We start from the raw sequence: 11512 nt of genomic DNA, 5'->3' as shown, positions 1-11512 counted from the left end.
GATCTAAAGCCAAAATGTTGTCTTCCTTTTGGATAGAGTAGGAATCTAAGGGGCAGTTCACACAAAAATGCCGTGTTCCAAACGCACTGCAGTTACGATCTGCAGCGGGTGTCAATATTTAAGTTAATGGTGTAATGATATCACGTACCGGACACATGAAAAGATGTAGCTAGTGGCCATGTTGTCGGGGAACCTCATGGCAGCCATGACAGTCTTGGCTAACAGTTAAACATTGCAGTAGAAATCTGAACCCCCTCCCTCCTCTCTTATTTCGGGAATTCATAGGCTTAACTCCAAACACTTCAAAAGAGCTGTTATCTCAACATAGAGAACCAGGATTAGGCCTGTGAAAACAACTAATGTCAGCCTGGCAGGATGTCCAGGCCTATCGTAAAACTGTCACCCTCTCAATCCAGAGAACCAACAGATACCGGTCGTAAATGCCTCAATCCACATAAAGCTCAAACCATTTAGTTTAGTTCTGAAATTTCAGCATGTTTCATAACTTCGAAATTAATAATAGCACAGCCATAATATGACACCCCTATGTCGGATCATATGGGAAACCACCGGTACCCCTTATTCCTCCTAGGTAAACTAGACATTGGAGACCTGGCATGTTTATATCTGTTTTGAAGAAAATCTCACGCTGAACAATAATATGGATATTCACAGTCTGTATCACAAAGTGTACCTGGGACATGGTCATGAATGTAGAGACCTCCCAGTAACCAACCCCTAAACAAGATGACCAGACTATTGGTCACTGGTCACTGTCAACACCCCTTTGACCTGACAGAAAAGAGGAGAAGCCAAGACAATGGTCAGTTCTCCTCTTAACATCCAAGCAGGAACATCTGCCAAGATTGAGAACCGATTACCCAGCTCATCGATCAAACTCTGATCAACCCTCGGACATTAATTGGAAGCATTCTTCCTCCCCAATTCTACCTCATTTCTTTGTGGCTGTATATTGTCTTTATCTCTTTGAAACATCTTTTCTGTAAATATTTTATTTGCACCAATTTTGACCTTTTTATTATTAAACCCTTGTTTTTAAAAGTGTTAACCTTGTCTCTAAAGCGCTTAATGCAAGCTATAACTGAATCTTCCTCTTGAAGAGCGCTACTGTTTATGGTAAGGCCTCTGAGCAGACCTGTCTGTGGTGGCAGTGTGTGTTACAGACGCTTATTCTGAAATCATAATTGGTATTGCTTTTTGGGAAAAAAAAAATAATTAGTATTGCTAAATTGATGGAAGTTCTGACACTTCACAAACGTCAGTGGTGGCAGTTAAAGAGTTAATTGTTTGATTAGCCCAGTGACAATCGCTCTCAGGCTGCTGGCATCTAGATTTTGGTCCTGAAAGCTGGAAAATCTTTGTGCTGGGCGCAGCCGAGAGTGGCATTGTTATGTAAGAGACAGCGTGGTGTGAGGTTGGCCGGTCCTTCGTCACAAGTTAGTGAGGAGGGTAGAAATCTAACAGCTGTGTTCGTCACAAATGGCACCTCAAACGCAGGTCTCAAACCCAGTGCGTTTGCCCGTACTGGATTGCATGGTACAGAAGTACTAGTGAGTTTCCACAAGTAGTGCATGCACGATTTTTGGTGTGGAACGGTGCGATTTCAGCCCATTCGAAATCGCTCTGCACCCCATTCGCATGTGAATCACACAGGAAAGCACAGTGCGTTCCCTTTGCAATTCCTGGTGTGAACCAGCCCTAAAACCTCTGACAGGCCACTTGTGTCCCACTGGATTGATCTCCCTTTACTCCCTGTCCTTTAGAAACGGCAGAAAAATAGGTTCCAAAGTGAGGGAAATCCCCTCTTCGCTGGTTCCCGCATCGCTACAGTATGAACCCAGGCAAAATGTTTCTCCGCTGAGGAGTGTATTCTGCAGCTGCCATTCAGGGTTAGCCTAGACCAGTGGTCTCCAAACTGCGGCCTGGGATCCGAACGTGGCCCTTTGCCTGCTTTTTTTCCGGCCCTTGGGGCATTATTGCTCCCATTGTCAGCAACAGTGGGGCATAGTTCCTGCCGCTGACACTGATAATGAGGTACTATTCCTCCCGCGACACCAACTATGGGACACTATTCCTCCCACTGACGCGAGTAATGGGGCACTATTTCTCCCACTGACACCAACCATGGGAAACTATTCCTTCCACTGACAACAATGATGGAGCACTATTATTTCCACTGACACCAATGATGGGGCATTATTCCTCCACTGACACCAACGATGGGGCATTATTCCTCCACTGACACCAACGATGGGGCACTATCCCTCCCACTCACTCCAATGATGGGACACTATCCCTCCCACTGACACCAGTGATGGGGCACTATTCCTTACATTGATACCAACAATGGGATACTATTCCTCCAACTGACACCAATGATGGGACACTATTCCTTCCACTGACACCAATGATGGGGCACTATTCCTCTCACTGACACCAATGATGGGGCAATATTCCTCCCACTGACACCAATGATGGGGCACTATTCCATCTATTTGCACCAATGATTGGGCACTATTTCTCCCATCGACACCAATGATGGGGCATTATTCCTCTAGCCCCTAGCCTAGAATATATAGATCACAATAAATTCCTGATGGCTTTTTCCTTCACAACATCGGAAGTCTTATAAGACTTTTCAGGGTTTATTGAAGCATTGGGAAATTAGAGAGACTATTGAAATCACAACATCCCATGTCCAGCACCCCAGAAGCTCTAAGCACGGCACGGAGATATAAATCGAGCTGCAATAAGAAGCATGAAGTGAGCAGGGCCAAAAGTTCTTTTCCAAACGTCTTTTTTTTCATATCATTGTTCTCAAACTCTGCTTTATTTCACTCCCTTCACTTTAGTGTGGCCTTTACAACAAGCACAATGCTGTGATTCATATTTCATAGTATTGCACATCTCACATACTGCAGTTGATGTAGGTGAGAAAGCAGATCACAGGTCAGTGGGTGCAATTACCCCTGCCCTATGCTCTACAGGGCGGTGTTACTAAATACCACGAGACATGATTATGACCTAATAAAACAAACAAGTACAATGATTTAAAAAGTGCCATGTAATAGTGGTATTTAAAGAACACAGTTGTATTGCCTTGCTCAGTCTGACTGCTGATGCCCTCGACATTGGCACTTTCCAAATAGCCTTGTCTGACAAGATTAATTAAGACATTCTGTTCTGATAACATGATTTCCAGGCTTTTTGACACTGTACGTCTCCAATCAATTTATGAAAAATGAGAACAAAGGTCAAGATTCATCAAACTAGACATTCTGGGGCCCGTTTTTACTTTCTGTTCATAAGTGCCGCTAGGGAAAACATAAAAAAAACAAAAAACAAAAAGAAAAAAAATGCTGATTGATTTAATATGAATAGGAGGAGTTGCTTTTGAGGTCTTTAAAGCCGATCAGATCAGAAAATCTGACAAAAAAATACAGATTTCAAAGCAATCATATGATAATCTGAGCTTAGCAGACAGCTTGTCCATTCAGAACACAGTTCTTCTGCTGTGTAGAGAGGGGGGGGGGGGTTCCTTTCCTCCAATCAGCTCTCACATACTGTAACTGCAGTCTCTCCGCCAACTCCTCTGTGCTCCTGACAGATGAAGAAAGATTTTTAACATGGTCTGCCCTTCTGAAGGGGTGTAGAGAGAAGAAGACTGCAGATAAACAAGTAAAACTTATGTAAGATGGTTTGTTTCCTATCCATGTATCATCTGAAGCTGTTCACTTCACTGGGTATATGTGAGGGTTTATAACCACTTTAAAAGGGGTTGTAAAGTCAGAAGGTTTTTTATCCTAATGCATTCTATGCATTAAGATAAGAAGCCTTCTGTGTATAGCAGCCCCCCTCAGCCCCCTAACACTTACCTGAGGTTCCTCTCTGTCCAGCGACGTCAACGAGTGTCTCAGCCATCCCGAGATTCTCCCTCCTGATTGGCTGTGACCCAGCAGCAGCACCATTAGCTCACGCTACTGTCAATAAAAGTCAGCTAGCCAATCAGGCGTGAGAGGGGGCAAGGCCGGGTCGGGGCTCTGTGTTTGAATGGACACTGGGTGCTGTGACTCAACTCGGGTGCCCCCATAGGAAGCTGCTTACTGTGGGGGCACTGAACAGGAGGGAGGGGCCAGGATCACAGAAGAGGGACCCCAGAAGGAGGAGGATCCGGGCTGCTTTGTGCAAATCCACTGCAACAGGGCAGATACAGTGCCTTGCAAAAGTATTCACCCCCTTTGGCTTTTTACCTATTTTGTTACATTACAGCCTTTAGTTCAATGTTTTTTTAATCTGAATTATACATGATTGATCAGAACACAATAGTCTAAGTTGGTGAAGTAAAAGTAGAAAAATATATAAATAAAACTATTTTTCAGAAATAAAAAACTGATAATTGGTATGTGCGTATGTATTCACCCCCTTTGTTATGAAGCCCATAAAAAGCTCTGGTGCAGCCAATTACCTTCAGAAGTCACATAATTAGTGAAATGTAAATGTGTTGGAATGGCTTAGTCAAAGTCCGGACCTCAACCCAATAGAAAATCTGTGGTCAGACTTAAAGATTGCTGTTCACAAGCACAAACCATCCAACTTGAAAGAGCTGGAGCAGTTTTGCAAGGAGGAATGGGCAAAAATCCCAGTGGTAAGATGTGGCAAGCTCATAGAGGCTTATCCAAAGCGACTTGGAACTGTGATAGCCGCAAAAGGTGGCTCTACAAAGTATTGACTTTAGGGGGGTGAATAGTTATGCACATTGACTTTTTCTGTTAATTTGTACTATTTGTTGTTTGCTTCATAAAAAAACAAAAAAAACAAATAAACAACATGTTCAAAGTTGTGGGCATGTTCTGTAAATTAAATGATGCAAATCCTCAAACAATCCATGTTAATTCCAGGATGTGAGGCAACAAAACACGAAAAATGCCAAGGGGGGTGAATACTTTTGCAAGGCACTGTAAGTATAACATGTTTATTATTTTTATAGGAAAAAAAAAAACTTGAAGCTAATTGCTTTCTATGCAGAGCTGCACCAGATTTTGCACTCCTGTGTTTTAATAAATCAACCCCTATGAAACAGATACTAGTGTAAAACTGACTGGGTTACCACCCATCATGTGTGCCTATTTAAATACGTGACATATTTTTAGAAAAAAAAACTCTCCCCATAACTGTATGGATATTTGTGTAGAGAATGCTTTGTTGAGGACATACATGTCTAAAAAAAGCATAAAGAGCCAACCAAAACAGATACTTTCGTTTTTGGTACATGCTGGAGAGGTAGGCTAGCCATGCACACATAGATTTATCTTTTTTTAACCTGCAGACTAAACAAGGGAAATCAAATAGGTTCCTCCATCCACGTTAAATGCACCAACACCCATGGGTACTTGAATACCAGAGCAATGACTGCATCTGACTGACTGCTCGACAAACAATTTTCCACCCAGCTTCTTCGGTTAATTGAAGTTTGTCAAGCTAAGTGGTACTGATGGCCGTCCATGGCTTTGGCAGGAAATCTCCTGAAATTTGCATCGTGTATACTCAGCTTTAAAAAGACCATAGAATTTTTTTTCTATTTCTAGGAGAATCTACTGATGAGATACTGTATCTGCACATCTGTTGTGGAAATGATAAGTGAAACCACTGTCCCTGTATACATGTTAAACTCTTTACGTCACTCGGAAGTGGTCTTGTCACAAACTTTTCCTAACCTATGGACAAATCTGACAGTTGGGCCCCATCACCTTAAATCATATGTCAATGCAAAAAAAAAAAACAAAAAAAGCAAAAAAATAAACAAAAAACACACAGGCACGCATACATATTTAGTACACCATGCAATACAAGCATTGACTACAAAGAACACAGCCCTCTCCTCATCTCCATAACCCCCTCCTTGTGCACAGGAAGAGAGCAAAGGAAGTTATCGGACCACAAGATTTCTGGCAAAACCAACAGGTGCTACTCATCTAACAGATATAACTAAACACTATGAATGGTATATTTAACAGACCTAAGGAAGAAAATAAGAGAAGTTCAAGGCTGGGGTTTACATATACTTTAACCACAGAAGCCATGACTATCCCTTTTGGCAGACATGCTTTGTTATGAATTCCTTTACAGGCAATAAACATGCAGGCACCATCAGTCATTCCGCTTTCCCAGCACATGCTCTCTGATGCCTGGTCTAGAAAGCCTCAATACACAGAAGAGCACAGCACAGAGTTGCTGTCCTTGGTCACAAGGAACTGAACATATGCTGCGACGTCTGTCAGCATTGACCTTGCAGCCCAGGACATGCTTCTTATTAAAGAATATGACCTAAATATATCACTATTATTTTCACTACTAAAATTATGGGTCTGTTTTATGCTCGACAAAATATGGCACATACTAATTTTTAAACGTCAGTAAATCCAAAATTTTCAAGACATTGCTACCCTATCTTTAATAATGCACATACCCAACCCCACCAAAACACCCACCAAGTTCATCCAGCAGTTTGATAGGGACTTTAGAACTATGCACATGGCGATTAGCAGTGGCTTTTCTATCTTATTTATTAATGTTCAAAAGGTGCTCTTGGATACCTGCCCACCTAAGGCCATGACCTTAAACTTTGCAATCTGGCCAAAGTTTGTATGGCATAAAGCAACACTTTGTCAATTGACCATACTGCTGCCAAAAACAAAATATGCCCTAAACTTGGTATTAGGAGGATCATATGGATTTAGGAATGGCATAAAGGTTGACAATCCTTGTGTATATAATGTATAATTCACTATGCAATCATATACCTCATGGCCATAAAAACAGAAATGGGGGGGTGTGGCTGGACGCCGAGCAGAATGGCTGCCTGATCTCCCCTCTCCTTACGGACCTGCTCTTAGGAAGCTTCTAACAGGGACTTAGCTCCAGACTGATGAGCAGAACTCGTGCCGGAAGGACACAGAAACGAAGGGGGGCCTCGGGCGCTCAATCTCACAGGGTCCCCTGATCCAGATCTACTTCTCCCCGCGCTCGGAATCCACCATGCGGGAGGTGGACAACATGGCGCAGCAGCGCGCCACGCAGCCATCTTCTCTCCTTCCTCCGGAACAAAACGGGCGGCTGCAGTGGCTTCCACGGACACATCTTCCAGCGGTATGTCCACCCGCAGCAGGCCCGCTGCACTCATCTCAGCCCCGCTGGCTCTGCACGGCCCTCCTCCACTACATCATGGGGAGCAGCCGCCGCCATCTTGCGGCCTGGACGCTGGGACCTCTCGTACGGGCCCGCGGGTGAGTCCCTCCTCTGTCCCTTCTCCCCCTAAAGGTCCTGGACCGGCTTCAATCTCCCTGCGGGGCACCCCACCGGCCTTCCAGCATTGGGGGCTCTCCCCCACATCCCAAACAGGCCACTCACGTTCCCTGCCGCGGCTGCGGCCTACTTCTCACACCACCGTAACCCCATCTTCAACTCCAGGCTCACCGAAGCCGCAGAGACTGCCCCGCTCCTATCTACCCAGCACCACTTGCTCAACCGGGACCCATGCGGAACTCCTGGTCCCCCTCAGAGTCCAACACCACCATTACAGATGGGAAATCAAGGAGAGTGGTCTGATCCCTGGGCTTCCCCCTCGCAGGCCCCGACCCACCATCAACCTCTGTCCAGGATACCCTCCATCCTTACAGCAGATGGATTGATTTCCTGGCGGGAACAACTACAATCATTACCTACCAAAGCTGACTTTAAGCTGCTGATAGCTGAGGTTAAAGAAGCCTGCCAGGGTGAAATTAAAGCTCTACAAGTGAACTTCCACCAGTTGGCCACTCAGGTGGATGACCTGGATGAGGACCTGCAGGCCACTAAGCTCACAGTCCACCGAGTCCAATCCCAACAGACTGATAATCGTTATATGCTCCGTGACATGCAACGCCACATGGAGGACTTGGACAATCGCAACCGCCACAACAATATTAGGGTTCAGAGTCTTCCGGCCCAGAAGACCTGCAATCGGTCCTCCAAACAATCTTCAATAACTTACTGGGAGTGCCGGCCTCCATGCACATTGAAATGGACAGGGTCCAGAGAGCCTTGAAGCCTAAGGATCAAGCGTCCAAACCTAGAGACGTAATCTGTAGAGTGTACTCGTTTGCTTTAAAAGAAGACATCATGCGCAAAGCCCGGCTGATCAAACCTATCCTCATAGATGGCACCCCGATCCAGCTCTTTCCCGACCTATCTTGGATTACTTTACAGAAGCGTAGGGTACTTCAACCACTTCTTCACTCTCTGCAGGACAACTGCATCGCTTACCGTTGGGGCTTCCCCTTCACCTTGACGGCCACACGTGCCGGGAAGATGGCGACACTTCGAGTGCCTGAGGACATTCGTTTCTTCTGTGAAACTCTGAACATTCCCACTCCAGACCTCCCAGGCTGGGATATCATCCCCCCTCCTCCTCCTTCCCCGGACCGGCTGGCAAAGGGTCCCTGTGAAGAGGAGAGGACGTCCCCATGATGGCCCCCGCAAGAGCCCTAAACAACATCCAGCTTGAAAACTGTCATGGCTATTTTCACCCTTTTTTTTTCCTTGACCCATCTTATAGTTGACGGGCCCAGTCCTGGAGGGTCATCTTGTCTTCGCACAGTTCACCAAAGTTGGAGTTTGTATTTGTGACTGCCTTTTTTTTTCTCCCCTCTGCGGGAGGCAACCGCCGTCCCTCCTGGCAGCCCTGTCCTCTGGCGTTTGGGCCGTCTCGTCAGGATGATGACTCTGACGCCCGGCCTGGGTGCAGATGACCCTGTGACTGTGACTCACAGCTCACGTGTTTCTGCCCACTTGTTCAAGTTGTTCCTTGAAGTGACTAGTATTGTACCCTAGCTTTTATTTAATCATTAACTGCTTTCTTTCTCAGCAGGTCCCAGATTATAGGTACCAGTTGGACTTGGGTATCTGACACTACCCCCCTAATTGATTAGTTATTTAAAAGTTCCTTCCTAATTATCACTTATCCCCCTCGCCCCAGTTGGACAATGGGGGTAATCCGTAACTTTTGGCCTAATGTTGGACGTTCATGGTTTGTTATGCGAATTGTGAATTTTGTTTGTTCTGTTAACCTATCTTTGTTTTTTCTCTCCTTCCCCTCTTTCTGGCTCTTCTCTCCTGGGCTCCTGTGTTTATCCACATATGAGGGTCGCCATCATCGGGCTCAAGTCTGGTCCCTCTGGATTACTGGGTTCGATAAGTATATAACACCCCTACACACGCTTTCCCATTATCTCCTGCCCATACCTCAATCACGACATGGTACAGGTTTACTCACATAATGTCAATGGGCTTAACTCAAATTTTAGACGGCAGTTAGCACTGAGGAGCTTCAGAGACTCTGGAGCGGAGGTTATATTTATACAGGAAACACACTTTAATAAGACGGGCACCCTGGCATTTGCGTCACGGTTCTTTCCTATGGGATTCCTAGCCTCTAGTACCAAAAAGAAAGCAGGGGTGGCCATTCTGATAAAAAAAAGGCATCTCCATTCACGCCCACTTCCTCCTACTCTGACCCCCATGGCCGGTTTTTGATCCTTAGTGGCAGATGGCAACAATCTGACATAACTTTCTGCAATATCTATGCACCAAATGTGAACCAGATGCCCTTTGTGACCAAGATGTATAACCGCCTCTTCATAACCACACACTCCTTTTTAATTGTGGGAGGGGACTTTAACCTCTCGTACTCCCCTACTCTGGATAGAACATCCCTTAACAAAAAAAAATCCCCCCCGCGCGCCTCTCCGGGCACTCCTAACAATTCCGACAGGTCACCCGCAAGTTTGCTCTGTTTGACGCATGGCGCGTGGAGCACCCAACGGAACGTCAATACTCCCATTACTCCTACCCATTTCTCACACACGCGCGGCTAGATTACTTTTTCGTTAATGCTCCTTCCCTGCAGGCGATCACTGACGTGGGAATCCTGCCTATATCATGGTCAGACCATGCTCCGATCCTCTTGAAACTTAAATTGGGTCCTTCCAAGTGACGCTGCCACTGGCGACTTAATTACTTTCTCCTGAAGGACCTCGCACATAGGTCGGAGTTGGAAAACACCCTAAAAATGTATTTTGTAGAGAACAACACTCCGGAAATCTCTGTGGGAACCCTCTGGGAGGCACATAAAGTGGTCATACATGGCCAATGCATAGCGGTCTCTACAGCCTGGAAGAAAAATACCAAGCTCTTGAGACAACAGACGGCACAGCGACTACGGAACTTAGAATCCAGACTTATGACTTCGTCCTCAATCCGTCTCTTGAGGGAAATTATACGTCTACGGGCAGTCCTTAAAAGCATAGACATAGGCAAGGTTGAAAAAGCCCTTCAGAGGCTCCGTCAGTTATATTATGATAAAGGTAACAAAGCCCATACCTTGTTAGCACGCAAACTCCGGGAACATACTCATATCTTGGCTCCCCAAGCCCTGCGGGACCCGACTGGGACCCTTCATTCCCACCCCGACCGTATTGCCCAATTATTTAGAGACTATTACTCAAACCTCTACAATAATCCCTCTACACCACACTTACCGACTCAAGTAACTTACACTGACCATGTACGAACCTACCTCGCATCCAGTGGGGTGGCAACTTTACCAGCGGAGGCCCTACACTCCCTTAATGCTCAGTTCACTGCTGAGGAGATCTCAGAGACTCTGAAGCTTCTCCCTAATAGTAAGGCCCCAGGCCCTGATGGCCTCCCGTAGGAATACTACAAAACTTTTTTACCCATCCTGCTCCCACATATAGTCCGTTTATTTAATGGATTCATGGGAAAAGATGGAATTCCACGAGACATGCAGTCCTCACACCTCACGCTCATACCCAAACCTGATAAAGACCACACACTGTGCAGGAATTACAGACCCATAGCTTTATTAAATTCGGACCTGAACATTTTTACAAAATTATTATCCCTCCGAGTGAATGAGATCCTCCCCTCCCTGATCCACAAGGATCAGGTGGGCTTTGTCCCAGGGCGCCAAGCATGGGACAACACCAGAAGAGTCATCAATTTAATTGATATCATTAATAGGCAAAAAGACGAGGCGTTGCTCAGCTTAGATGCTGAGAAAGCCTTTGATAGGCTCAGCTGGCCTTTTATGTTTTCCACCCTCGAACATCTGGGCTTCGGGGGACCGTTCCTTAGGGCGATTAGGCACTTATATGCAACTCCAGCTGCCTCAATCAAAACACCCTTTGCGGCATCTGCTCCCTTTTCCATTTCAAATGGAACTAGGCAGGGATGTCCACTCTCCCCATTTCTTTTTGCCCTGTGTATCGAACCCCTGGCGGCCCAGATTCGACGGGGCCCCAAAATCAGCGGCGTAATGGTTAGAGTTCGCAAATTTAAGATCTCATTGTTTGCGGATGACGTTCTTCTGACCCTAACACGCCCGCATATCACCCTCCCCAACCTTCATAAGCTCCTTGAGGAATACGGGTCC

General features: G+C 45.7%; 1 protein-coding gene across 4 annotated transcripts in view; it reads right to left on the bottom strand.

Annotated features, from left to right (window-relative positions):
* The window catches only part of SLC23A2 (solute carrier family 23 member 2), a 308554-nt gene that overhangs the window by 114287 nt on the left and 182755 nt on the right, over nucleotides 1-11512 (bottom strand). The window lies entirely within an intron of this gene.

This window comes from Aquarana catesbeiana, linkage group LG03, assembly GCF_042186555.1.
Source record: "Aquarana catesbeiana isolate 2022-GZ linkage group LG03, ASM4218655v1, whole genome shotgun sequence".
In the NCBI taxonomy this organism is placed as follows: domain Eukaryota; kingdom Metazoa; phylum Chordata; class Amphibia; order Anura; family Ranidae; genus Aquarana; species Aquarana catesbeiana.
The sequence above is the reverse complement of the archived record's forward strand: the minus strand, read 5'-3'. Positions and strand labels throughout refer to the sequence as shown.